A 27,582-nucleotide genomic window follows, 5' to 3' on the forward strand; every position below is an offset into this window, starting at 1 on the left:
CAGCGAAAGAAAAAAGTACTGACTTGGAATAAAGATCTGAAGAAACAACCCAGTATGCTATCACAAAAAGGCAAAGTAAAGATTAAGAAGGACAAAGAGGAATAAGTCCAAACATATCAGTACTCACAATAAGTGAATTAAACTTAACACTCAAAAAATTGACAGAATTACTAAACAGCAGTCAAGTGAACATTAGAGCTACACCTGAAACAGAACAGAGAAGGTTAGATGGAATAAGATCCTCCTATAAATAAGAAGCAAAACTAGCTGGTGGCTTTACCAAAAATATCAAATCAGACAAAACAGACTTTAAAACAAAAGGTATTATTAACGATTAAAAGAAAAAAAAAAAACCTCTCCACATAGTAATAAAAATTGTATCTAAGAAGATAAAAATTTTCAATTTGTATGCCCTGCTGAAAGAGCTTCAAAATAAATTAAAGCAAAGAGAACTCCAGGGGTGCCTGGGTGGCTCAGTCGGTTGAGCATCCAACTTCAGCTCGGGTCATGGTCTCGCAGTTCATGGATTCGAGCCCCGCGTCGGGCTCTGTGCTAACAAACAGCTCAGAGCCTGAAGCCTGCTGCAGATTCTGTATCTCTCTCTCTTTCTCTCTCTCTCCCCCTCTCCCCTGCCCATGCTCTGCCTCTCTCTGTCTCTCAAAAATAAATGTTAAAAAAATTAAAAAACAAAAAAGCAAATAGAACTCCAGAAGAAAGTGAAAAGTCCAACATCAAAGTGAAAGTGTAATAGTTGATTATTGATAGGTCAAACCAATGCCCCCCAAAATTCAGTAAAGTTATACAGGGGATGTGAGCAGTGAAATTAGTAAGTTTAATTTAATGAACATATACAGAAATCTGTACCTAATGATCAGAAAATACATATTTTTCACAAGTTCCTTTATAAAAGTTTAAAACAGTCTGTGCATATTAGGCTATAAAGCAAATCTCAACAAATTTCAAAAAGTAAGTATCACATAGATTAGGGGTCAACAAATTTTTCCTGAAGAGAGAGTAAATATTTTAGATTTGGAGGCCACATGCAGTCTTTGTCACATATTTTGGAGTTTGTTTTTGTTTTAAACACTCAAAAAGTGCAAAACTATTATTGGGTTCAGGGTGACCAAATGAGTTTGCTGACAACTAATGTAGATCATATTTTCTGAGTAAAATACAATTAGATTAGAAATCAGAAACAAAAAAGATAAAGTAAAAAAACACAAATGATTGCATTGCAAATCAATAAGGAAATGGTATGAAAATGGCTGGGAGAAAAAAATGGTTGAATGCCCTATGTCACATTGAATAATTTTAATCACAAAAGTAAAATGACCCAATTTGAGAATACATACCCTAGCTAGCTGACTTTAAATTTCAACTACTCATTGGGAATGTATTTAGTTAGGAGAGATGATTCAGGGAATCACATCAGGATTTTTCTAACACTTGAGTAAGTATCTTCTGGAGTGTTTGGATGAAGAAATGAAAGCAAGAGTCAACAGACAGCATGGAACAGAGATTCTCAAACTTCAATATGTTTCAAAGTCACCTAGTGCAGGTGACTTCTAAAACTGGGCCCCGTCACTCTACTTCTTACCTCCAATTTTCTGATTCAGTAGATCAGATATCACTGAGATGTGGCATAAGAATTTTACACTTTCCAACAAGTTTAGGTCAAGGACCACACTTTGAGAACTGTCACAGGAATATTATCTTACATTCTTTTTTTTTTTTTTTTTACTGTTTATTTGTGAGAGAGTCAGAATGTGCGCACAGGAGGGGCAGAGAGAGGGAGACACAGAATCCAAAGCAGGCTCCAGGCTCTGAGCTGTCAGCACAGAGCCAAACACAGGGCTCAAACTCATGAACAGTGAGATCATGACCCACTGAGCCACCCAAGCACCCTTTATCTTTTATTCTTAAATCACCATTCAATTTTGTCTCAAATCAATAGTGATCAAAGAGTCTCCACCTACTAAGAATTCAGTGACCTGCGTTTAGGTGCACAATATGCCTCCTAAGGAAGGAGCCTTTCTCAACAGTTATCTGTGAGAGAATTAAGTCTTACCCAATGTGAATTGGGTGACTTTTTTCTCAATTCTCCCAGGGATGGAACATAGTTACTATTATCTATTCATGAGAAGTAAGGCATACAACATGACTTAGAGTACTGGGATTTAATTTCTCTATCTAGGTTAAGAGACTGTAATGACAGGCATTCTATTCATAATGATTGACATTAACCTTGAAGTCTTTAAAGAAAGGTGCTGACAGTAAACTGAATATATTCTGCTTCAGAACCTGCCTTTTATCACTCAAGTTAGTGTTTTCAAAATGCAACACCATAACAAAAGACATGTGATACATGTAATATTTTGCCTCTGGCATATTTTATGAATAAATGGGGTATTTGGGACTACTACTTCCATCATTTTGACATAACCAATGGTAATCTCCTGAATTCCCTGCCCCTCTCTAAAAACAGCAAGGCATAAGAATAAAAATGGATAAAGTCTAATTCATAAACTTAACAAATTCTAACAAACAAAATAATACACCCAATCTCTAAGAAGAGATCTAACAGTAGAGCCTGGTAATGAGGTCACACTGTTGTTACACACTACACTAACAGGAAACTTTACAGCTCCCTGAGCTCTCATCAAATTGATAAATATTAATTAAACTTGTCAAGAAAATGAAGCACTTGATTTTCTACTTTGGTTTTTATGGTTTTACTTCGTCAGGTTGAATACTAACACTTTAAAAATGTAATAGCTCATTTGCTCATGATCACCTGTAAATCATTTATTCACAAATATTTGAGTTTCTTCTATATACCAGGAACTATGTTAGACACTGGGTATAAATAAGATTTACAGAACTCTGTTCTTTAAAACTCACTGGACTCTGTACCAGTAAAACGACTACTAACACTTAAGGGTGTTGGAAATGTATAAAGGTCAGAATGAGAAAACAAATTTTACATCTTTGATTATTTAATCAGCAAATATCTATAGATCACTTACTATACATTAGACACACTGTGAGTCTCTAAAGATTAAAAAAAAAAAACATTTTGGGTTATGACTGCACTTGCCCTGGATAACACGTTTACAGTATGGTTAAGAAGGGTTACAATAATTATGCAGGTATAACTATAGGAAGACAGAGGTGGAACATCTAATAGAGTGGGAAAGAAGGTAGATAAAGATGGAAGTTGAGATTTACAGGACTTTAATGAGCTGGCCTGGTAGAGAAAAAAAGGTAAAGGTATGAAGGAGAAAACTAAAATAATAGACTTAGACTTACTCTTAAAAAAAAAAAAAATCTATATAGGGTGCCTGGGTCAGTGGCTTAGGCATCCGACTCTTGATTTTGGCTCAGGTCATGATCTCAGAGTTCATGAGTTTGACCCCTGCATGGGGCTCTGAACTGACAGCATGGAGACTGCTTGGGATTCTCTCTCCCTCTCTCTCTGCCCCTCCCCCACTCAGGTGTGCACAGTCTTGCTCACTCTCAAAATAAATACACTTTAAAAAATAATAAAAATGTAAAAACCTATATAATGTACAATTGGTCACTCATGAAGAATAAAGATGTAAGCAGAGACCCAACACCATGTCTCAATTTAAGCATTTTTTAAATAAAGTTTATGACTTTGAGAAAGAAAGAGAGAATGCACAAGCGGGGGAGAGGCATGAGGAGAGAGAGACGGAATCCCAACACAGGGCTTGAACCCACAAACCATGAGATCACGATCTGAGCCAAAATCAAAAACTGGACACTTAACTGACTGAGCCACCTAGGCGCCCTTCAATTTAAGCGCTTTTTATCTTGACAGAGTCATGGAAAAGAAATTTAATATATTGTAGAATATTATTTAGATTTAAGTCTGGTGAACAGTTTAAAGGCAGGGTCAACTGGAGACAAGCAAACCAGTTAGAAAGTTATTTCTTACAATAAACCAGGTGAAAGATAAAGTGGGTGGAATTGAGGCAAGGAAAAGCAGAAAAAGATGGACTTAAGAGATACTTATATTTGAGAGACAGGATGGGTGGGATAGGCTGTGAAGAGGAAGAGGAAAGTAGCAGAACACCCAAATTTCAGGTTTAGGAGAGAAAGAATAGTGGCACATGGATGTATAGATAGCATACAGGAAGAAGAAAGATGACTGATTAATTCTGTTTTGGAAAGTTTTGATCATGGCCATCAAGTGGGATAAAGTGGCATAAGTTTTGGATGCCCTACTAGAGGTGTGGGCTGGAAATAGAGAATTTAGTGTTGTCACGTCAAGGCAGTTTAAACCATAGGTGAACACATTCCTTTAAGTCCGACATAAATAAACCTGTGGACCCTCTCCCTGAGAAAAGAGACATACACACAATATAAATATTTTGTACTTCATTTCAGAAGCTGCATGAATGCCATGAAACCCATCCACGTGCACCTCTAAAAACCTAAGAGTAGACAGTAGAGGGCTAAGAACAGAGTCCTAAGAAAGAGATCAACAAAGAGCTGTCCTATGAAGAAAGTGTTATCACAAGAGAACAGAGTATTTCAAATGCTGTTACAGAGTTCACAGTACTTGGCCATTCTCAGGTTTTAGATGACTTTAGCACACATAGTTTCCAAAAAACTGGGGAGAATGCAAATTTCACTGGGTTGAAGGATAAATGAGAGGGAGAAAATGAGGAAATAAAATGGGTACAAGCTATTTTTTCAAGGAACCTGGCCCAGAAGAAAGGGCAAGAAATACATGGGTCAAGATTTTGAAAATACAGGACAGAGCTGAGTAAAATCAAATAATCAGGGGAGAGCCAGTAGAGAGGGGGAAAGACTGAATAATCAAAAGAAAGGCTATGACTAAGGGAGTAGAGTCTCTGAGAAAATAGGAGAGAATGAGAACAAAAGTATGGGTCTTGAGATAAGACATGGTAGAAGGAGGGAGATACCTGGAAGTGCAGATAGATTTGTAACATGGTGAAGCAGAAATGAATGGGGAGAGAAAAAGGTGGTGAAAGGAAGTTCTACCAAAAGTACTTATTTTCTTTGAGATCTGCTGAAACTATTTAAAAGATGATGAGAAAAAAATTTTGAAGACAGGCAAAAGTCTGACTTCACACCAATGATAAGATAGGAAATTGATTAACCATAAAAAGATTTTTCAGGAAGCACTGAATATTCAGTTTATACTGAAAAAACACAAATTTAGAGTGGCAACGATCTGGCAAAGGAACAAAAGGTTGGTATAATCCAGGGTTAAAGTTTTATAACAAAAGGGCAATAAGAGGACAATGGTGCCTAAATGATGAGAATAATTATGTTCTGGATTTGAGGTCCAAACAAAAGGAAAAAACATTCAAGTTGGAGGTCTTAAAGATATATCATAATGTTTATGGTTAAAATTTCTGATTTATAAGACTACAGCAAATGCACATGAAGATAAACTGTCCTATGTAGCAGTTTTTACCTCAGTAATTTTTATTCCACATTTAGTGTGACATACTAAGTGGCAAATGAATTCATGAAAAATTCCTTTAATAATAAATATTAACACCTTAGCATATAAAGACTAAAACCCAAAAGATTTTTACGGCCAGTAGTACCCATCTGTGATTATCTGAATCTTTACAATGTTGATTAGATATATGTACAGATAAAAAGAAAAGGTCTTGAAGTCAAGTTAACTGCCCTTTTAAACATTCAAATGGGGGAGGGGGGAGGAACCTGACAGTAATATATTTCCCTTTGTGAAATGATACTGACCAATAACCACTGGGCTAGAATTCTAGTACACATTATTCTGAAGTACCACAAAGAAAGTTTTACGATCCTTTATTTTAAATCTGTTTCTAAACTCTAAATGGGGTTTAAAATTACTGCTTGGCAGTAATTTTAGGAAAATGTAGTTACTGTAGTTTTCATTATAAACAAATAACAAAATCTCCACCATAGCCAAACTATATTTCCTAATGAATGTAAAGTCAGCAATTAGTTGCTGGCAATCATAGATACTAGGGAATTATTAGAGGGAAAAAAAGAGTGATATAATGTAGGTGAGGGATAAAAACACTGGAATGGTGGGTAGGTTGTGAATGGAATAAAAATTAGAATTTAAGATTTCAATACCTAAAATAGAATTATATGCCCACAGGCCAAATCTTGAAAAATAAACTGGAGTATTTACATTTTACTTCTAAAAAGTGAGTTGTTAAAAAATTAGCATAGTCAAGATCAGAATTCAGACATCAGCCTTCATAGATATATTACATATATACATAATCCTCTATTATGCCATTTCAAAAGGGGGTAATTTTTCACAGTACCCTCTAAAAAAAGATTTCTGCCTTTTCTTTAATTGTACATTATTGCCATCAATTAGTTAATAGAGTCCCATCATGGGCACATTTACTTATTTGAATCAACCATATAAAACAGGCCAAATAAAAGGTATAGACACACCAAAACAATAATACTGGAGATTCTGTCCACTATTTCACACACTGAATAGCTAGCTGCTCCAGAGTAAATGGAGGATGAGCAACAAAAACAGGAAGTTCCCTTCATCCATCCATTTCAATCACCATATGCATCTCAAACTGTGAGCATCTTGCCGCATTGCATGACTCCAATATTTGAAAACTATGTTTTCTTCTTAAAAATATATATACAACATTGCCATTAAGCACAAACCAACTTTTTCACCTAGTTCATCTGAAGATACTGGTATGTTCCAAGTCTGGAGAAAAGACATGGTGGCACACAACACACTAAGACAGTGTGTTTTGATGACTTATGTCCAACTGAAGGATTTTCAAAAGCAATTTTAACTGTTCCTAATTTCTATCCAAGAAGTTCACTTTATATCCTAATTCATTCTTAAACAAGAAGCAACTGTTCTTCAATAGTTTCCAATCAAATCAGAAATCACACGTTGGGGGCACCTGGGTGGCTCAGGTCATGACCTCGCAGTTCCTGAGTTCAAGCCCCGCGTCGGGCTCTGTGCTGACGGCTCAGAGTCTGGAGCCTGCTTTGGATTCTGTGTCTCCCTCTCACTCTGCCCCTTCCCTGCTCATGCTCTGTCTCTCTCTGTCTCTCAAAAATAAATGAACATTAAAAAAAAAAAAAAAATCATACGTGGAGCATGGAGAACAGAGAAAGCAAGGGGGAAATAAATACGTGTGTGTGTATACTTTTAATATAAATCAATATACATAATGGTTTGTTAAAAATGAAATTTATGTAAGGTTCATACTCTAATTTACCTCCCCCAACTACTTGTATTAACCCCACCCTAGGTTTCCCACCCTAGAAGGAATGGGCCTAATTAGGCTCATTAACTATAAACTAAATAGCCTTTATATTATAGGAGATCCCCATAATTACATTAATTTTACTTTTTAAGGATAAGGAAAGCTTTCCTTTAAAGGCCCTTGAAAAAACAAGTGTCTTGATTAACATATCAGCACTGATTAAGAACAAGAGTAATCAGGGGCACCTGGCTGGCTCAGTCGGTTAACCATCCGACTTCGGCTCAGGTCATGGTCCCCCCGTTTGTGGGTTCAAGACCGACGTCAGGCTGTGTGTTGACGGCTCAGAGCCTGGAGACTGCTTCAGATTCTGTGTCTCCTCCTCTCTCTGCCCCTCCCATGCTCATGTTCTGTCTCTCACTCTCTCTCAATAATAAACAAACATTGGGGGAAAAAAAAAAGAACAAGAGTTCTTAGAAAGAGTTCTTAGTCAGAAAGAACACCCCACAAATACCAAACAAGTACACATATTACTCTAGAGAACAAATGGAACAGAAACCCAACAGTCAAAAGGTCCTGGTTCAGATTATCTGAGAAAGGCAGAATTTTCATTCCACCCTAATCTATGGGCTTCTGGAAGACAGACCCAAATAATTTATGCCTGTCCCTTAATAAGACCTGAATTCACCAAACCACAACTCTTAGTGATGCTCTGGTGATGCTCTAGAACCAGCGTTAGCTATGTAGACAGAATGGATTTTCCAGACCTTATACTTATTCCTCTGTATCACAATTATATGGAGCACCATTGCATTACTGAATACGAGCTCCTTTTGGAAATCTGACTCAAGTTTTATACCCAAACAACTAGGATTACCCACTCCAAATCCAAAAAATATTTATCAAAGGGTACAATGACCTTAATCTTTACTTATTATTGTTCTGTGCATAGTAGAGGATATTCTTAAATAGCCCTAACATTGACATTATGTAAAAGAAGTTGGCACACACTCAATACCCCTCTTTCTCAAGTAGAGAAAAATACTAAAATGAGGACTCAAATGAATTTATATGGTAAACAAAAAATATAAAAACAGTAAAGCAAATCACTAACACACTGGGCATTATGAATTAGAACAAATACATAGAGAGCAAAAATTCTATAGTGTTACTACACTGCATCTAATATATATGCTTTATTTAACATTCGGTCTAAATTGTTTGTTTCAGTATTTATGAATAAAAACTTAAATACTAATGGAAAAAAACAAAAACAAAACAGGGCACCATCTTCCACTTTCTGTTATATCAGTCAGAAACGTGCCCTAACAAATATAGTCTACAAAAATGTTTTCCTCCGTCCCTTATTTTGAGTTGAACCATCACTTCCCTATGAGACTTCATCCTCTGCTACTCACAGCTTCATAAACTGAAAAAGTGTTTGAAAGGGTTAGGCCCATTAGTTCTCATACTTTATATTCTAACTTCTAAACCACTTTCCTAACAATAAATTATACATACTACGATTGAGAGGAAAAACAGGTTTTCATAATGATACCCTTTACTTTTTTTAAATCTACTGAAACACCATGCTTCAAAAAGCATTAGAAACATGAAATTCATTCTGATGTTTTAAAAATTATAGCATGTGACCTTAAATTTTTAAACAGTAATGTAATCATTTCTCTAAAGATTGCTGGTTAACAATTTTTACAGTGAAGACACTAGGGAAATCATGATATCTGCTGACTTTTTAATAAAAATGACATCTGTATCAGTTGAACATGTTTTTCAATGTTTTATAAAAATTTCCATGTAAGTATAGACCATAAAATAATTGATTATTGAGTACTGGATGTTGCTTTCTGATTGTAAATGTACTTTAAAAAAACAAAAAAAACTAGGGTTGCCTGGGCTGCTCAGTTGCTTAAGTGTCCAACTTCAGCTCACATCATGATCTCTCAGTTCGTGGGTTCGAGCCCTGTGCCAGGCTCTGTGCTGACAGCTTAGAGCCTAGAGCCTGCTTCTGATCTGTGTCTCCCTCTCTGTCTGAGCCTCCCCACCCCCATCCCTCTCGCCCTCTCTCTCTCTCAAAAAAAAAAAAAAAAAAAAAAGACAAAAAAAAATTTACAAAGAAAAAAACTATCTATATTTAAGTTATCAAATTTAAGCCTTCTTTTTCACACTATAGGTGACCATACCAGCCATTCTACTTTGTCTTCTCTTCACCAAGTTAATCAGTCCCATTTCTTTCCATCAACTCCCTCATTATGCCCTGGTTTATATCCTGTAAATAGCAGTATTTTTTTTTAATGTTTATTTTACTTATTTTTGAGAGAGAGACAGTGCAAGCAGGGGAAGGGCAGAGAGAGAGAGAGGCATAGAATCTGAAGCAGGATCAGCATTGTCAGCACAGAGCCCGACACGGGGCTCAAACCCACAGTGAGATCATGACCTGAGCCAGAGGCGGCCACTTAACCAACTGAGCCACCCAGGTGCCCAAAAGCAGTAATTTTTCAAAGAGAAAGATCTGAAGCAAATAAGGTAAAAATTAAAACTTGTTAAATCTGCATGGCAACTATATTAGCGTTTGGTACATTATTTTCTGAAATTGCAAGTATTCTTGAAATATTCCATAATTAAAAGTTTTAATAAACACAGAAGAGAGTTTACTAAACACTAAAAGTTTAATAAACACTAAGAGAGACAATAGTTGTAAAAGCATCAAACTGAAAGCCAAATTGTAGGTTCTGAAAATACTATCTAAAAATTCTCAGGTTTATGAAAGATTAAACATGAACACTGAGCATCTGGATGCTTATTTAATATTCCCACCCACAATGTGCTTCAATGTCATTTAAGGTAATAGTTCATAAGAGGTCTCCAAATATTTGAAGTAAACTTTTTAAAAGTTTAAAGGGGACAAGATGAACACAATATAAAAGATTATACAAGCCCACTGCAGCAGCACACCTTAATTGTAGATCATTTGTAAAGGCAGCTGCAAAAACTTGGGAAACACCAGGCTCATCATGTGAAAAAGTAGAAGTGGTAATCTAATTAAGGAAGACTGAAATCTAATCAATTTTCACAACCATCTGAACAACAACAACAAAAAAGGTGTTAACTAAAGTGTTCTTTATCCCACTTTTTATTCAACACTGATAAAAATATATAGCATCTGTTGAAAATACTTTTATCCATTCATTAATTCAAGAAAAATTTATTCAGTGGACATACAGTGGTAAATTGCTGAAGTGAAATTGTCCCCTCTCTCATTAATATTTTCTTCTCTTTTGGATCATTTCTGAAGCCTAAAAATATGCTATGGAGGCTTCCATATTTAAAACCTAACTGACTCCACAGCCCTCTCCCATTAATACCCTACTTTTTTTTAGCTTATCTGCAATAAAAATGCCACTCCAATCAAACCAACCTCCACTGTTAACTTCCACTGTTCCACCAAAAGAGCTATTAACGTCACAATAACCTGAACACTGTCAAATTCAATGTTACTTCTCAGTCCTTATTTAATCCTTGTCAGTTTTTGACGCAGCCCTTCTAGATACAGTGGCTTCACTTGGCATTTAGGACACCAGTATCTCTTGTTTTTTCTCCAGCAATACTGGCACTTTTTTGTCCTGTTGGTTCCTCCTCATCCTCCTTTAAACATTGCTGTGCCTCAAGATCAGAGAGCTCAGACCCCATTCTCCAGCTACGCTGGAGATCCCATTCAGGGGATCCCATCCACTCTCAAGACTTTAAGTATCATTTATATCCTAATTCCAAATTCTTATCTCCATTCTCTATATCTCACCTGTACTCCAGATTTGCATACCCACTACCTCTTCCACAGCTCCACCTGGATGTCTAATAGGTTAACTCAAACTTAAAAATGTCAAAATTGATCTCCTGCTGCAAATCTCCTCCTGTGGTCACGTCACTTGAATAAATCACAACTCCATTCTGCCTGTTGCTCAGGCCAAAAAAACTTGTAGTTATACTTTACTCCATTCAATTCATCAGCAAATTCTCCCAACTCTACCTTCAAAATATATTCAGAATCTGACCACTTCTCACCATTACCCTGTAAGACTACCTATAGTCTACCCTACAGACTATTACAATTGCCTAGTCTCCCTGTTTTCATCCTTACTCTCTAACAATTTAATTTCCACACATAAACAAGAATCATTCTTCCCAAAAACAGGTAACATTTGTGGCTCCCCTCTGTTCAAAACCCTCCAAAGGTTTCACATATCTCTGCATAAACTTCAAAATGCTTAAAGAACTTAGCTTTCTCCTATACTTTGATTTGATCTCCTATAACCCTCCTCCTTGCTCATGCTGGGGCATCCACACCGGCCTTCCTTCCAGTGATATAAACTGTAACAAGTAGATCCCCCTGCATAAGCACTCCTCTCCCACAGGCCACATAGGTAGCTCCTTCATTTCCTCAGGTCTTTGCTCAAATGTCTCTTTACCAGAGAAGCCTCCTCTGACCACCTTACAGCACCTCTTCCTTGATCCTTCTCTTGCATCCAACTCACTTACTTGATGGTACCTAACACATAACAATGTTGGCTGTGTTATTTGTTAACTTCACCCAATAGAATATGAGCCCCATGAGGGTGGGAACATTGTTTTGTTCACTGCAGTATCCACACCACCTAAAATAGTGTTTGGGGTACAGCAGGTTCTCAATAACTATTTGTTTAATGGATGAATGGATGAACTGACAGAAAAGATAAAGGGAGGTACAAAGCGACCACAAAAAAAGGGCAGTATTTACAGGTCTGGTATATATCTATGTGTGTATATACACACACACACATATACATACATACATATATATATTAATGTTTACATCTTTATTTCAAGACCTCAAAAATATTTTTCATATAAATTATTTAATTAATTTTAGTCCTTAAGAAGAGATAAGATAGTTTACAAACTAGTAAGTTTTCTCACAAACAGAAGAAATAAAATCTAACACAATTTATTCAACTCATGATGCCATCCTTCTCAAAGAACTCAAGATTTATACATGCAGAAATTTAATTCTGAAATTAATATTTGGGTATTTTCTAAATCTCAAGCTAAAAAAGCACAAAACAAAAAGGAATGGTAAAAGTTGACAATTGCTAGAAAACCTAGGGTAAGAACAGGCTCAGAAGGAAAACCTCAGAAGAATGTACAAACAGCTTTCACTCACCTGATATTTCTTAACTAGAATTTCTATTATATCCAGGCTGGATAGACTATGGTGAGCAAAATCAATCTGGTACCTATCCTTGTGAAGCTCACAGTCTAGTGAAGACAGGCTGATTAAACAAGCTATCTCAATACAAAATAAGACTTTTATTTTAAAAGGGGGCAGTAAAGAGTTTACCAGAACACAGAGCAGGTACATCTAGCCTAGCAAGAAAGGAAGTGGGGAAAGAGAAGCAGGTTTCTTATATTGACACTTCAAGGATGAAGAGTCAGCCAGGTAAACAGGGCAACATAGAGAGTAAGAATACTTCACATTCAAGGAACAAAAAGATGACCCAGTGTAGTGGTCAAGGAATAATGTGACAAGAAATGGAGCTGGAGGAAGAGCAATCAGGTTCATGAAGGGCCATTTAAGTCATGCTGTTTAGAAATCATTCTGACAGTAAAAGAAATCTCCAAGCGAGTTTTGACTCAAGCTGTGTTTAATAAGAGTTACTACAACTGCAGTGAAGGGAATAGACCACAAAAAGACAAGACCAGAAGCAGAAAGATACTGGTGGCAGTAATGCAGAAAAAAGTCCTGGTGCCAAGGACTGTGGCAGTAATGCAGAAAAAAGATGAAGGCTTGAAGGGTTCCTAAACTGAAATACTAGTAGTGATTCAGAGAAAAGTGGATAAATCCAAGTGTTTAAGTCAAATCTATTTGGCTTACTCTAATTATCTGTGTTTGTGGTGGGAGAAGAGGGGTGGATGGGAGGGGATGCAAAGTCCAAGACTGACTTCCACAATTATAGATCAGGTTCACAATACAATTAATACTGAACTAGGGAAAAGTTAATAGTAATTATGGTAATATCACAAGTTCAATCTCAAACAAGTTGAGTTTGAGATATCTGTATGACATTCAAGTAGAAATGGTCAGTAGGAATTGAATACTCAGGTGAAGAGTTCAGGACTGAGGTCTGCTTTCAGGATATAAAAATGAAAATTATCAGGAATACAACAGGAATAGTTAAAAATCACCTAAGGATCTGTGAAGACTAAGAAGATGGCAGCGGTAGAAGAACAGAAGCCTTTAAAGAATAAATGGGTGGAAAAGCTTGACAGAGGAAATTATGACTAGTAGAAGGCCAATAAAGGCCAAGGAAACACCAGAATACAGTGTTTCTGAAACAAAGCAGAGAGTTTTAAGAAAGAGGTATGGTCAACCATGTCAAATGCTACCAAGAAACATGGCAAAATGTCCACTGGATTTAGAATTTCAAAAATGTTCTTCCATTGTTCTGTTTCTAATAAATACAAAGAGAAGAGCTCTGAAAAACTGGAGTTAAATCAGTCATTTTGCAAACTCCCCAACAGCTATTTTTTCCCCAAACTAACACCAAAATCAGTGACTAGGGATAGCAACTTTTTCACTTTCTAAATCAGTGACAAAGCCTCTGCTTTACTTCAAGTTGACCAGGACAGCACTCACTGGTATTAGCATTTTTCCTCACCTCAAGTCAATTCACTCAACAGTCTCACAAAGCCAGCATCTTGACAGTCGTTTCCAAGACTGCAGTAGTGTATGTCTTGCTTTTCCCCAATATTTTGCATGGTTCTTAGCCTATACCAAGGAACTCTGAGAATATATACTCAGAGCATTAATTTGTGACTCTTTCTAGAAGTAATCTTTAGGTTATCCCTTGCGTCCCCATCTCCAGGGTACAGACAGCACTAATATTTTGCAAAGCTTCCTTCACTCTTAGAATGCTTCTTAGCTACACAGAACTGAGTAACTTGGTAGTCACTGAATTAATTTCAAAATAACTAGCAACTGTTTAACAATACTGGGAAACATTAAAACTGCCTCTCTACTCCATAGTCCTGACATTAATTCCCTCCCTTCTTTTGAAGTTCTGCTTTAATAGGACAGAATAGAAAATTAAGAGGCTTTTGAATTCATATGGTTTAATGCAGAAGTTTCCAATATGAACTGGTTGTATTGGAATCACTGGGGAGTTACCTGAAAAGACATTTCTAGACACCATCCCCAGAAATTTTGATTCAGTAATGTTGAGAATCTTTGGTTTAGTTATTAAATAACTATGTGTGAACTTTATCTCCTTCAAATATAAATATTTCTCAGCAATTAGCTTATTAAAACATATTCTGAGAATGTTTACTGTTACCAAAAATTACTTTACTACGTTCTTATGTACCTGTTCTAAATTCCACCCTTATTTTCCACATCAGCTTCAAACTTTTAATAACAAATGCACTTCCCAACAATTCTCTCTGAAGAGTGAATCACAGAAGTGGAGGTAGACAAGCCCCAAACTCCTAAACCAGAAAGATAAAATAGGACTCTATTTTAATTTACAAAGGTTTCCAAGAGTTAAGTCTGTTCAAGTTATAATGAGGAGAGGGAAAATGACATAGTAGGAAGAAAGTAAAATAAAAATAATGAGAACTGAGTTCAGATGTCAATTTTTGTTTGATGATAAAAAATCAGCTCACTTCTCTGGGTATCAACTTTCTGATTAACGAAATAAAGAGGGGCTTCAAAATGACCTTTTATTCCCCTTTCAGGGCGAATGACCTGATTAAACTGAAATATTCAAAGATGGATTGAACTGCATTAAATCTGAATAATAGAATTTCATAAATAAGACAGCCTGTATAATTGATTATCATAACAGCAGAAAAATGAAACTGAACACCCATCAGGCACACTCAAACATGCTCCCTTGCTCATCTATATGCAAAGTGAGGACTTAAATGAGATGGTACATGTTGAATAAATAAACATTTATATAGGAACGTCTACTATGAGCTGGGCATTATACAAGAAATAAGATCTAGTACCTACTTTAAAAAACTTTATAGAAGGAGATAGACACATAACACCTACCTTCTCACGATTACTAACTACGTAAGATACCTTTCCTCCTTGGTAATTATGCATTTTTTTCTTTCCATAAATGTTTTTGTTAAAATTTCAATTTCAGGTAGATATCTTCTCAAAGTTGAAAACTGTGCCGTATTTATATGAAGACATACATTGCACTGAAAGGGCTTACGCTAACTACCTCCCCAATGAAGGTACTATGGGACAAAAAATTTACTTGTCAATAAGTACCATACACGTTTCTGATGAATATGCTTTGTGTGCAGAATTCTTATGAATTATAAGTCATTTACACATAGGAGATCCAATGTGGCCAATGTAAAAACTGGAAAAATAAAATCTTTCTTTTCAGGTAGAAACTGATTTCCAATTGTGAACCTTGTATTTAAGCCAACTCGGCAAAAAGAAAAAATTACTCTTAACTGGCAAAACATTGGCATGTATACTCTCATTTTGATCAAAGGAAAATCAAGTCATGCCGTTCAAGGACAATAATCTGCCCCTCCTTAGATGCCAGTTACATGTAAACATTGACAATAACTTATTCTCATGAAAAGCTTTACTTTGGTCCACTAGAGATCCACGACATTAAAAGGAATCCTAGTTAAGATCCTCTATTAAACTTTCCATAGAAAGTTCCGAATTAGAGACACTCTCTCTTGATTTCCTAGGCCTAGCACAGTGCCTGGCCATATGAATGAATGAAATGATAAAAGAAAACTGTGCAGCAGGGATCAAGAAGACTAAATCATGAAAAATTCATTCAAATAAGATTATATAGCCTATGCTTAATTGGCATCTCTAAGAGCACTCTTCTTATGTGAGACTATTATTACAGCCGTCATTAAAAATAAAAGATGTATGAACAGAAGTTCAATGCAGAGTAGAATCAATAGCTGAATTCCTAACTTTTCCTAACACTCCAAAAATGAGGAAAAAAAAAATATTTCAACCCATGAAACATGAAATCTAGTGATGGAGATACTGGCTATTCAATCTAACCTTACTTGTAAAAAGAAAACATGATCACTAGTTGGAGTGAACACGTGATACCAATCACATCAAACTTTTAGTTACTGCTAAAATTATGCTTCTTTTAAAAAACCAAATAACAGCAGATTACACGAACACACTGCATTCAATGAATAAGTTAATTTATGATTAAAAGACTTATTCATTTATTTTATTTTTTTAATATGAAATTTATCGTCAAATTGGTTTCCATACAACACCCAGTGCTCATCCCAACAGGTGCCCTCAATACCCATCATCCCCTCCCACCCACCGCCCTATCAACCCTCAGATTGTTCTGTTTTTAAGAGACTTTTATGGTTTGGCTCCCTCCCTCTCTCTCTTTTTTTTTTTCTTCCCCTCCCCCATGGTCTTAAGTTTAAAAGACTTTTTAATACAACTTACAACTGCCCACGTACTCACAACACGTCCCTTACATGCGCACACACACACATTTACTTATTTCAAAATGAACATTCTAGACTCGTCGATTGCACCCTCAATTCACCATGGTCAACACCCTACCCAGACTATTTACTTTTCAGTGTGAGGGTAAAAAATACAAAGCAGATTTTTCTCTTAAAAAGCTATATGAGGTAAACGAAAAAGTTACCACGGCTTTGTACCGGGGGGGGGGGGGGGGAACTGAAGGAAACAAATTACGCACAGGAAGGAAAAACCTCCCCATCTGGTCATCACCTAGTGGTCTAACACCTGTACAATATACGGCTAGGGTGATTTTTTGATCACCACCCCCACCTACAAACTCCAAAGTGGACGAGACTGTCGGAAACCAGGGATACGACTTCAGGCCCCGAGGGGGGATGACAGCTCGTGGCTTCCCTCGGAGACCCGAGGGGGCTGTCCCGTAGCGTCGTCCGCCCCCAAGTCTCTGCCTCCCGCCAGCTGCCCTCCCCTTCCCACCTCCAGCTCCATCTCCTCACCTTTCGGCCCCAGCTCACGCGCTTCCCATCACTCGGTCAGCTCCTACCTCCGCGCCTACCTCCCTTTCGTTTTCATTTTTACTTCCCACGCCGGGTGGGGAGCGAAGAGAGCTGAAGATTCCGGTGGGCAGCTGCACCGTTGTGCCTTCTTCCGCACCTCAACCTGGGCTCGCCGGGGTCGCTCCCACTAAGAGTACAGCGCCCCGACCACCAGACAGACCTACAAACCCGGCGAGGAGGAAGGGGGCGGAGCAGGCGCGGACCTACACGTCACCCGCCCAGCAGCGGCGCCAACGTCGGCACGTCAGCTCCCTCCTGCCCCACCCCGTCCGCGTGCGCGCCGCCGCCCCGCCTCCTGCCCGCTGAGCTGCGAGAAAGACCCAGCCGGCGCCGAGGGCGCGCCCCCAAACGGGCACGGGCGCGGAGGCGCGCGTTCCCAGGACTCCTTGGTCAGGTGGGTGTCTTTACAGGGCCGGACCTACAGCCTCTCGCTCACCACCTCAGAGCCTGTCTCTGCAATTACTTGAGTTCACTGCGTCTTTTCCCTGGTTCTTCTCCCTAAGATGAAGACAAAGAAGTAATAATTCCTATTAAGATACAGGAGGGAAGAGCAGTATGAGGAACCGGGTAATTGCCATCTTCACCAGCCGGAGCTCCCGGCTACTGGACACTTTATATACGGTTCCCTGGACTCAGGTTCGCTTTCCTTAAACTTTCTTAGTCCTCACCTTAGTTCTCTTAAAAGTTATCTCTGCTAGCGGGTCCTTTGGTGGGACAGCCCACACCAAAAACACAATGTCTGAAGATTCCCTGGCTCATTTGCAAAGACAGGAAGATGATATCAAGAAAAATTAACCTCAAGAACTGCCTGGTGTATGTGTACACAGTTCTAGACTAAACATCAGGGATGTGAAGATGGCATGACTTAATGTGCTGTGGCTCCTTAACTTCCCAACTTGCCGTTCTCATAACGAATGCGTCTTGATGCCTAGTGGAACTGTGTTTTATAGAGAGGCAGTCAACAGTGATCCAGTTAATTCCTCATTGGCCAAGCCATAACCGGAGTTCTACGTTCAGTCTAGATTGAGCATGTTAAAAAAAAAAAAGAAAGAAAATGAAAGAAAGAAAGAAAGAAAGAAAGAAAGAAAGAAAGAAAAAAAGAAAAAGCAAAACCTCAGAAAAGTTGGAATTATTTCGGAGGAGAGCTGATGACAAAGAGAACCCCAAAACGTGACAAATAAAAAAGTACTGGTTGAAAAGTACTGGATAAAGACTCATCATGTGACATAATTTGTTTCATGTCTCAAGAAAAGCCGACTTGAGAGAAACATTTCAGATCTTGAAGATCCCCTTCTAGCACTAGTCAAAGAAGTTGTCTGCCTTAGGATGTGTGGATGCATCAACCACCAGATTTGACCTTAGATTCCAAGGCTTATTTCAGAGGCACTAGGTGCAGGGGAGCCATACATCAAGAGCAGAATTAGTTCCTGGTTTTATTAAAGTTATTTTCAACCTTGAGATCGGATCAGCCCTTGGTCCCAGACTTCAAAGAATTTACAGGTTAGTTTATGAGACAAGATAAATGTATCAAAAGATAAATAATGACAGGGAACCACATAATAATGAGCGGTACTAACAATAAGTGCTAGGAATTCACATGATAGATTGTTCTCATCACAGTTCCAGAGACTTAAGGGAGAAGAAGGAAATTGAAAATGCACCCTGCCTAAAACTGCCCTAGAACTAACCAAATGCAGCCCTTTACCCTTTAAACATGGTGGCATGCAGTAAGTGCAAAACATATACCAGATTTTGAAACTTAATACCAAAAAAAGGTAAAATATCTGAATTCTTATATTGAGTATATAAGATCCATGTCATGGATCTTCTATGTTGAAATATTAGCATTTGGCATATATTGAGTCAATATATTAAAAGTAATTTTAACTTTATTTTTTTATGTGGCTAGTAAGAAGATTTTTTAAGAGATTTTTTTTTAGTTTATTTATTTATTTGTTTTGAGAAATATGGAGACAGTGCGAGCAGAGAAGGGGCAGAGAGAGAAGGAAAGAGAGAACCCCAGCAGGTTCCACACTGTCAGCACAGAGCCCGATGCAGGGCTCAAATTCACAAACCATGAGATCATGACCTGAGCCTAAACCAAGAGTTGGATGTTCAAATGACTGAGCCACCCAAGCACCCCTAGAAAGTTTTAAATTACATAGGTGGCTTGCATCATTTTTATTAGACGGCCCTGGCCTAGAGGGTAATACACTTCATTGTTCTCTAAGAACCATCTTTATCCTCTGTGTAATCCCTGGAGGGTTTTCCAAAATGTTGGTGGAGGGGCACCTGAGTGACTCAGTTGGTAAGCATCTGACTTTGGCTTGAGGTTCATGAGTTCAAGCCCCGCATCAGGCTCTGTGCTTACAGCTCAGAACCTGGATCCTTCTTCAGAGACTGTGTCTGCCCCTCCTCCACTCATGCTCTGTTCTCTCTCTCTCTCTCTCTCTCTCTCTCTCTCTCTCTTTCTCTCTCTCTCTCTCTCTCTCTCTCAAAAATAAACATTAGAAAAAAATTTTTTGAATGTTAGTGGAAAGGCAATCTGATTGCAGGATTCCCAATGAAGAGAAAGAAGATTGTCCAGGAAGTATGCCATGAGCAAAGACAAGGAAACAAGACTGCAGATTTACTCTATGAAAACAAGTAACCTGTTTGTCTATAATAGAAGGTTCTTATTGGAAGGTAGTGACAATAAAGTTAAAATTAGATAACAACTAATCTGTAAGAAGATTCAATTTTTAAGGAATTGAGTGAGTACTTTAGGCAATCAGGACTTTGGCAGTTAGGGAATGGGAATCTATGATTCTCTTGGCAATATTGAGTAGGATGGGTTGAAATTAGTGGGTGGCTGGACAACCAACTAAAACTCGTACTTTAAAAGATATTCCAAAAACAAGAGGGGATTGATTTAAAGAAATTATAGTAGCCCTGCCTCTTATCAAAGGTTTCCCTCTCTGCTGTTTTAGTTACCTGAGGTCAACCACTGCTTGGAAGCAGATGATCCTTCTTCTGAGATATCATCAGACGGTCAATAGTATGCTAATGCTATGTCACAATGCCTGTGTCATTCACTTCACTTCATCTCATCACCTAGGCATTTTATCATCTCACAACAAAAGAAAAAGGGTGAGTACAGTATAATAAGATATTTAGAGAGATAGAGAGAGACTGCATCCACATAATTTCAGTTACAGTACATTGTAATTATTCTATTTTATTATTAGTCATTGTTAATCTCTTACTGTGCCTAATTATAAACTAAACTTTATCATAAGTATTAATGTATTGAAAAAACACAGTGCATACGGGGTTTGATATTATCATTAGTTTCAGGCATCCACTTGGGCAGTCTTGGAAGTATCCCCCACAGGTAAGGGGGGATTACTATATAGCACATCTCTAAAGTAGAATACTTTGTAGGCATTAAAAAAAGTATAACATGAATCTATATTGCTTGATATGGAAACATATCAAGGAGTACAACTGAGTAATTTGCAAAATAATACATATACAATATGAACCCATATATGTAAAATTATATACATGTGTGTATGTAACTAGATCATTTGAGTAATAGTGCCTTAATTTTCTCAAAATCATCTCAAAAACAGAAAATCTCAAGGTAGAAGTGTTTCCAGCATATTTTCAGTGGCTCAACAAAGTCATCCAAGGGTTGTCTCTTTTCATCAATATGTTCTAGCATCCTTAGCATGCTAGCCTCTCATTCTCAGCCTTATCTCTTCAGGGATTGTCAGAATGGGTTGATATGCTCCAGACTCATTCATTTCTAGCCCTTTAATCTCTTAGTATCTCCTTCAGTATGCATGTCCACTAGGTCTGCTCAGCTCACCAGTGTCCCACAGCCTTGGTTTCTAGGCCTTTTGTGTTTCACATATTCTCAGTCCACTGTTCCCCCCTTCTTTTTGCCAACCCCAACTTACAACATTGTGTCTTAAAATTCTATCATTGCTGTACTCCAGTGCAGTTCCTTACCTGTACTTGGCACTTAACCTCTGGGGGATGCTGATTTTTAAAAAAAAATTTTTTGTAATGTCTATTTATTTTTGAAACAATGCGAGAGACAGAGTGCAAGCAGTGGAGGGGCATACAGAGGAAGACGCAGAATCCGAAGTAGGCTCCAGGCTCTGAGCTGTCAGCCCAGAACCCGATGCAGGGCTTGAACTCACGAACTGTGAGATCATGACCTGAGCCGAAATTAGACGCTTAACCAACTGAGCCACTCAGGCGCTCCTGGGGGTTGCTGTTTAATGATAGACTCAATTCTAAAATGCACTTCTGCAGTCTTTTTAATAAATGATGATGGTAAGGGAAAAAAAAATTAGATCACTACCATGGCAGACACTATTAGTTGCCTACCCCATCACCATTTTTCTCCTCTTCCTTAATAAAATTAATTTTTTAAGTTAGCAAACAACTAAAGAAATGTAACTTCTGTCCACTACCCTGGAAGTAATTCTATTTACCTTTGAATAAGAATTTTGTAGAGATGGTCATGTGACCAAGGGACAGTTGGCTAAGGGGATTCTGCAGTACGTTTTATCCAAGTGGCAAAATACAGGCTTATAAAATATAGAGAGCTCTTCTTGGCTTATTGTTCAAGATGGGGGACTTCACAAACATTTTGCCTGATGTTCTTTCCTATACACTGCTAAAATAAAAACGTAGAAAGAAAGAAAAACTGAGGAATAAATAAAAGAGTAAATTTATGTGTGTTTGTATGCATGTACTTATGAGAAGAGAAGGATGATAGATGGAGAAGAGGAGAAAAGTAAATGAAACTTCAACAATTTCCCAGAAAACAAAAGTAATAGTAGAGGTTTGACTAGGAATAACACCCAAAACCATTGCCAAAAAATACAATGAAGGAGCTACAAAAGAGTTGGTTGAGGCATGGCAGAGAGCAGAAACGAGACCAAGAGCTAAAAATGGGGATAATGTTCTAAATGTGGTACACTTGACTCAGGTACCCCACATATTTCTTTCTTTCATTCATACACAACTGAGAGCAGGCAGAGACACCTGACCAACACAGAAACCAAAAAAGACCCCAAAAGTCTTCTTGAAATGAGTTGTGTAAATAGTACAGAGGAAGTGAAAGCTTTTACGTAGACAGCACAGAATAATACCATTCTTGTTCTGTCATTCGGGGCCAGCATCTAGAGAGGTAGTCACTTGCCTACTCATCCTAAAGTAAAACCTGATATTTAGCATTCCTGGTCCTGTCCTACCCAACCCAGCCACTTATTCACAACTCCTAAACAGGAGAGAAAACTAGAAGACGTCCTCCTTATTAAAAGCAAAGGAAAAACCACATCAATGACCAGTTTCTGTATACTTTTAAATATATATTTTATATATTTTAAGTTTTAAATTAAATATTAAGCTGTCAAAACAATTCAGATGTACTATACCTAGGATTGAAAGAAGAAAGGGAGGTAGGAAAGGAGAAAGAAAGGGTGGCCAAAGAGGAAAGAAATAAGGAAAGATACATAAAATCATCTTTTTTTTTTAAGTCATCAACAAGGTTAATTCCTGCTCAAAGTCAAGGAGAATGGAGACTGATTTAATGTCTTTGGAGATTTACGTAATTGATGAATTGGAAGCAATTTTAGTAGCCTGCTAGAGATGGAACCAGATGGCAAATGTAAGACAGTAAATGAGAAATGAGAAAATGACAACAAGAATGAGAATCAGTTTTGTCTAATACATGCATGAAAAAAGCAGAACAACGGAGGAAATACTAGGATCCAGAGAAAGACTTTTGTCTGTGTGTGTTTTTAAGATAGAAAAACAAACATACAAGGTATTGATAGAAAGAACCTATGAGATGAGTTAAGTAAAGATACAATGAGATGAAGTGAAGACCTACAACAATACACCCAAGACCATAGGTGAAGTTGTTCTTAACCTTGGTAGAGAGATATATTTCCTGTGAGACAGGGCAGGAGTAGACAATACTTGAAAATACAGGAAAACTTTAAAGAATTAAGGAAAGTATAGCTGTAAAAATTTCAAAGTTGACTATACAATATGAAAAGTATTCTTCTTTTAGCAGCCTTGAAATTATGGCTTGTTCAGTGACTGAATGTTCTTAACTATTTCCTATAATATAAGATACACTAAATTTCCATAACTTCTTATAAAATAAAGACAAAAAACAATTTCAAGGATGCCGCCCTAGGTTAGGTTTTAGAAAGCAACACTACCCAGCCATTATAACCTATGAAGTGAAAACTACAAGTCAGAGAGTTCTCATTGGCTAATTTGACTTGATATCTCATTAGTTGCCCAAATGCCAGGTGACAACTTATTACACGTGTGAGTATGCATATGAATGTAAGTTTTGTGTGCATAAATGTGATTTTGAAGAAAGAAGATTAGGGGTAGTTAGCTTCAAAACATATCAGTTTTAGCTAGGCTTTTCATATCAGAAGTTAGGTTTGCCTTTCTTATGCAAGCAAATCACCCACCCAAAGTTTGAGGCCGAAACGTATTTATTCCTTAAAGCACTGTGTGGGAATGGAAGAATCACACCCTGCCAACTGTTGCCATTCTGTGATTCTCCAAATGGATAAGTTAGGGAGTTGTTTAGGCTGTATATGAGACCCAGAATAACCAGTAGCATTAGAGTTTTCATCTCACAAAACAGGATAGGTGGGTAATTGTAGTTTTGCAAGCTCCTTGGGAGCATCCCAGGTATAATCTGAAACTGGTCCATATGTTTAGAGGGCAAGGAGAGACCAAAGAAAGAGGAAGTCCACTCTAGGCTGGTAAGTGGCAGTTTTAATAACCAAAGGGAACTTACATACAAGACTTGTTTTAGGGTACAACAAAATATGTGGATCCCTATATCCCCTGCCAAATCTTAGAAGTTTATATAGAGGCTTTAACTAGGTTCAGTCATGTATCCTTTTTGAATCATCGGTTATCTCAAGGCTGTGTTTAGGGCAGCTTCTGGGAGCAGGAAGCCAAGCAGAACTCACATTCCAAAGATAGGGGACAGGGAGAGGTGCCTTTTACTGCCTGGGGTTCAGCTCGTGGGTCAACCAGCAGTCTTGTCTTTTCAGTCACCTCTCCCAACAGTAATCCTGGAACAGTACAGTTATGTTCATAATTTTGTCATCCAGAGCCCCAGGTACTTTCTTGTTACTCTACCATTTCTAGGGGATTATTGTCATCTAATAATTTGAGATGACTTGCAACCGATTCCATATTCCAAGTAGCAGTCTGAGCAAGAGGAGGAACAGAGGGACACTTCTTGGGGACTGTGAGCTGAAAGTCACATGACCACACTTAGTTCCAAGGGCAGCTGGCAAATGTAGGTTTTATTTTAGATAACTATATATTCAGTTAAAATTCAGGAGTTCTATTACCATGGGAGATAAAGACATATTTGGAGACAAATGTTTCACCCACAATCCTTTTCCTTCTCAATTAAAGGGAACATACTGGTATTAAACAGATAAGGATAGCCTCTCTTCACTTCTTATCAGAACTGAGCCATGGGGAACAGAACAGAATATCAAGACTAACTTTTATCTCTTTTAAGCACATAAAAATTGAGCTAGTAAAAAATAGCAATATATAATGCTCAATCTTAATTATTTGAAGAATTAAATTTTTCTGAAGTTTAAACTGTTCTTAAGCATTTTTAATATGGTCAAAATGAAGTTTTCATTCATTCTACTCATAAGTAATTAAGCATATGTCATATAACCCATACTTTGTTAAGCATTGTGAACTTTCCAAAGAAAAGTGTGATATAATCTCTATTCTCAGGGAACTTTGAAGAACTTATAGTTTGAAAAAGAGACAAATTTAACACTCACAAGACTATTCAAGAACTATTAAGTGCTGAGTTGTGTGATACTTTATGAGTACAAAAGGAGTCTGAAATAAATACAGGCCACTGTTGGCCGCAGACGATTAAAAACCTTTGTGAGGGGCACCTGCATGTCTCAGTTGGTCAGCTCATGTCATGATCTCACAGTTTGTGGGTTCAAGCCCTGCATCGGGCTCTACACTGACAGTATGGAGCCTGCTTAGGATTCTCTCTCTCCCTCTATGCCCCTCCCCTGCCCTTGCTCTCTCTCTCAAAATAAATAAACATGAAAAAAAAAAAAAAACTTTGTGTAAAAGATGAAAATTGAGCTGGGCATATAAGAATAGATAGAATGTGGGGCGCCTGGGTGGCTCTGTGGGTTAAGCGTCCAACTTCGGCTCAGGTCATGATCTCGTGATTTTGTGAGTTCGAGACCCATGTCAGGCTCTGTGCTGACAGCTCGGAGCCTGGAACCTGCTTCAGATTCTGTGTCTTCCCCTCTCTCTGCCCCTCCCCTGCTTGTGCTATGTCTCTCTCCGTCTCTCAAAATTGAATATATGTAAAAAAATAAAATAAAATAAAAGAATAGATAGAATGTATTTTATAAAACCTTTCATACGCAGTATCATGAAAGGTTTATTTGTAAGATTAGTTATAGAGAATAAAGGCATGTTGAATTTTAAGATTTCAAACTGTTACTAGCAGTAGCCTAAAAATGGCTGACTTAGTAGTCTATAAACAGGTTTTATTTCTGTTTTTTGCTCTATGTCGTATCTATAAATACTAGCTTGACACTTAGTAGACACCAAGTATTTGTCAAGTAAATATACTTTCTTTTAATACTTAATGTTTCCTTGGGGCACCTGGATGGCTCAGTGGGTAAAGCATCCAGCTCTTGATTTCAGCTCAGGTCATGATCTCACGGTGTGAGATCAAGCTCCTTGTGTGGCTCTGCACTGATATTGCACAGCATGGCCTATTTGGGATTCTCTCTCTCCCTCTCTCTCCGCCCCTCGCCCACTAGTATGCAGACACTGTCTTTCTCTCAAAATAAATAAATAAACATCCTAAAAAATACTTAGTGTTTCCTTTAGTATGTGACAAAGGACTTAAACTTTTTTTTTTTTAATTATTTTTAACATTTTTATTTATTTTTGAGACAGGGAGAGACAGAGCATGAACAGGGGAGGGTCAGAGAGAGGGAGACACAGAATCTGAAACAGGCTCCAGGCTCTGAGCTGTCAGCACAGAGCCTGACGTGGGGCTCGAACTCACGGACCGCGAGATCATGACCTGAGCTGAAGTCGGCCGCTCAACCGACTGAGCCACCCAGGCGCCCCAAAGGACTTAAACTTTTAATGAAAGTGTAACTTCTTTTTCAAAACTGAGGTGTGCTAAAGTATACATATCTTAAGTGTACAGTGCTGTTTGCTGCCCCATGTGACTCCAAATCAAGATACAGATTATTTCCGATACTCCTTAATCCTCCCTTATAACCCACCCAGTCAGCATTTAAATCCTACCACCTCAGCCCAGCCACACCAAAGTAGCTGCTATTTTGACTTCTATCAGTATAGATTACTGTTCCTGGTTTTGAAATCCACATAAATGAAATCATATGGTATGTCCCTTAACATTTTTTTCATGTTGTTGCCACACTGGCCTTAATTTATGAGGTTTGTTGATACTTCAAAGAGATGTTTTCCATCCTCTATTTTAAAAGTCTTTTTTTATGGGAAAATCCCATAAAAGTATGAAAGGTGTTTATTATGTAGTAATATAATTAGAAGTGTCATTTATCTTTAAATTGCAAAGAGAGGTTATGTCCACTTTAAAAGCAGGCAAGGTCAAGACAGCCTCCATCCTGCACCATTGTAGTACAGCTTGGTACTTCCAAAGTGATGGGCAAGTTAACTTGCTGTGACTTTTTTACTCTAACAAACCTGAAAATGCCCTGTGAGAAGTTTAGGCCAATTACGAAGTTAGAGGCACCATCCACACACAAAACCACTGTCACTTCTGACACCAACTGCAATTGTGCAGGAGGAAAAAGGGGGAAATGGGGGAGTTCTCCCAAATTCGTCTTCAGTTGATTTTTACATAGAGTCACAAAACTCACTGAAAGCTATTATACTCATGGCCATGGCTTATTAAAAGGAAAAGATACAGATTAAGATTAAAAGAAGTCACATGTAAAACAGAGTCTAGGAGACTTTTGAATACAGAGATTCAGTTGTCTTCTAGCCATGAAGTCAGTACACGTTACTGTTCCATCATTGATATGTAACAGTATACATGGAGTACCGCCAGTCAGGGAGGCTCCTCTGAGCTTGGTGCCCAGGATCCCCTAGGCCTGATCGATTGATT

At 37.8% G+C, this 27,582-nt stretch overlaps 1 protein-coding gene across 3 annotated transcripts in view; it reads right to left on the reverse strand.

The window, feature by feature from the left end:
• The window catches only part of ASCC3 (activating signal cointegrator 1 complex subunit 3), a 373,037-nt gene extending 355,456 nt beyond the window's left edge, over positions 1-17,581 (reverse strand). For all 3 annotated transcript variants that reach the window (XM_086707498.1, XM_025925165.2, XM_086707497.1), the window contains exon 1: positions 17,310-17,581. The gene's annotated coding sequence lies outside the window, so the exon portion shown is untranslated. The remainder of the gene's footprint in view (positions 1-17,309) is intronic.
• Positions 17,582-27,582: the final 10,001 nt, after the last annotated feature.

This window comes from Puma concolor, chromosome B2, assembly GCF_028749965.1.
Source record: "Puma concolor isolate L17-30 chromosome B2, mPumCon1.1.hap2, whole genome shotgun sequence".
Classification (NCBI taxonomy): Eukaryota; Metazoa; Chordata; class Mammalia; order Carnivora; family Felidae; genus Puma; species Puma concolor.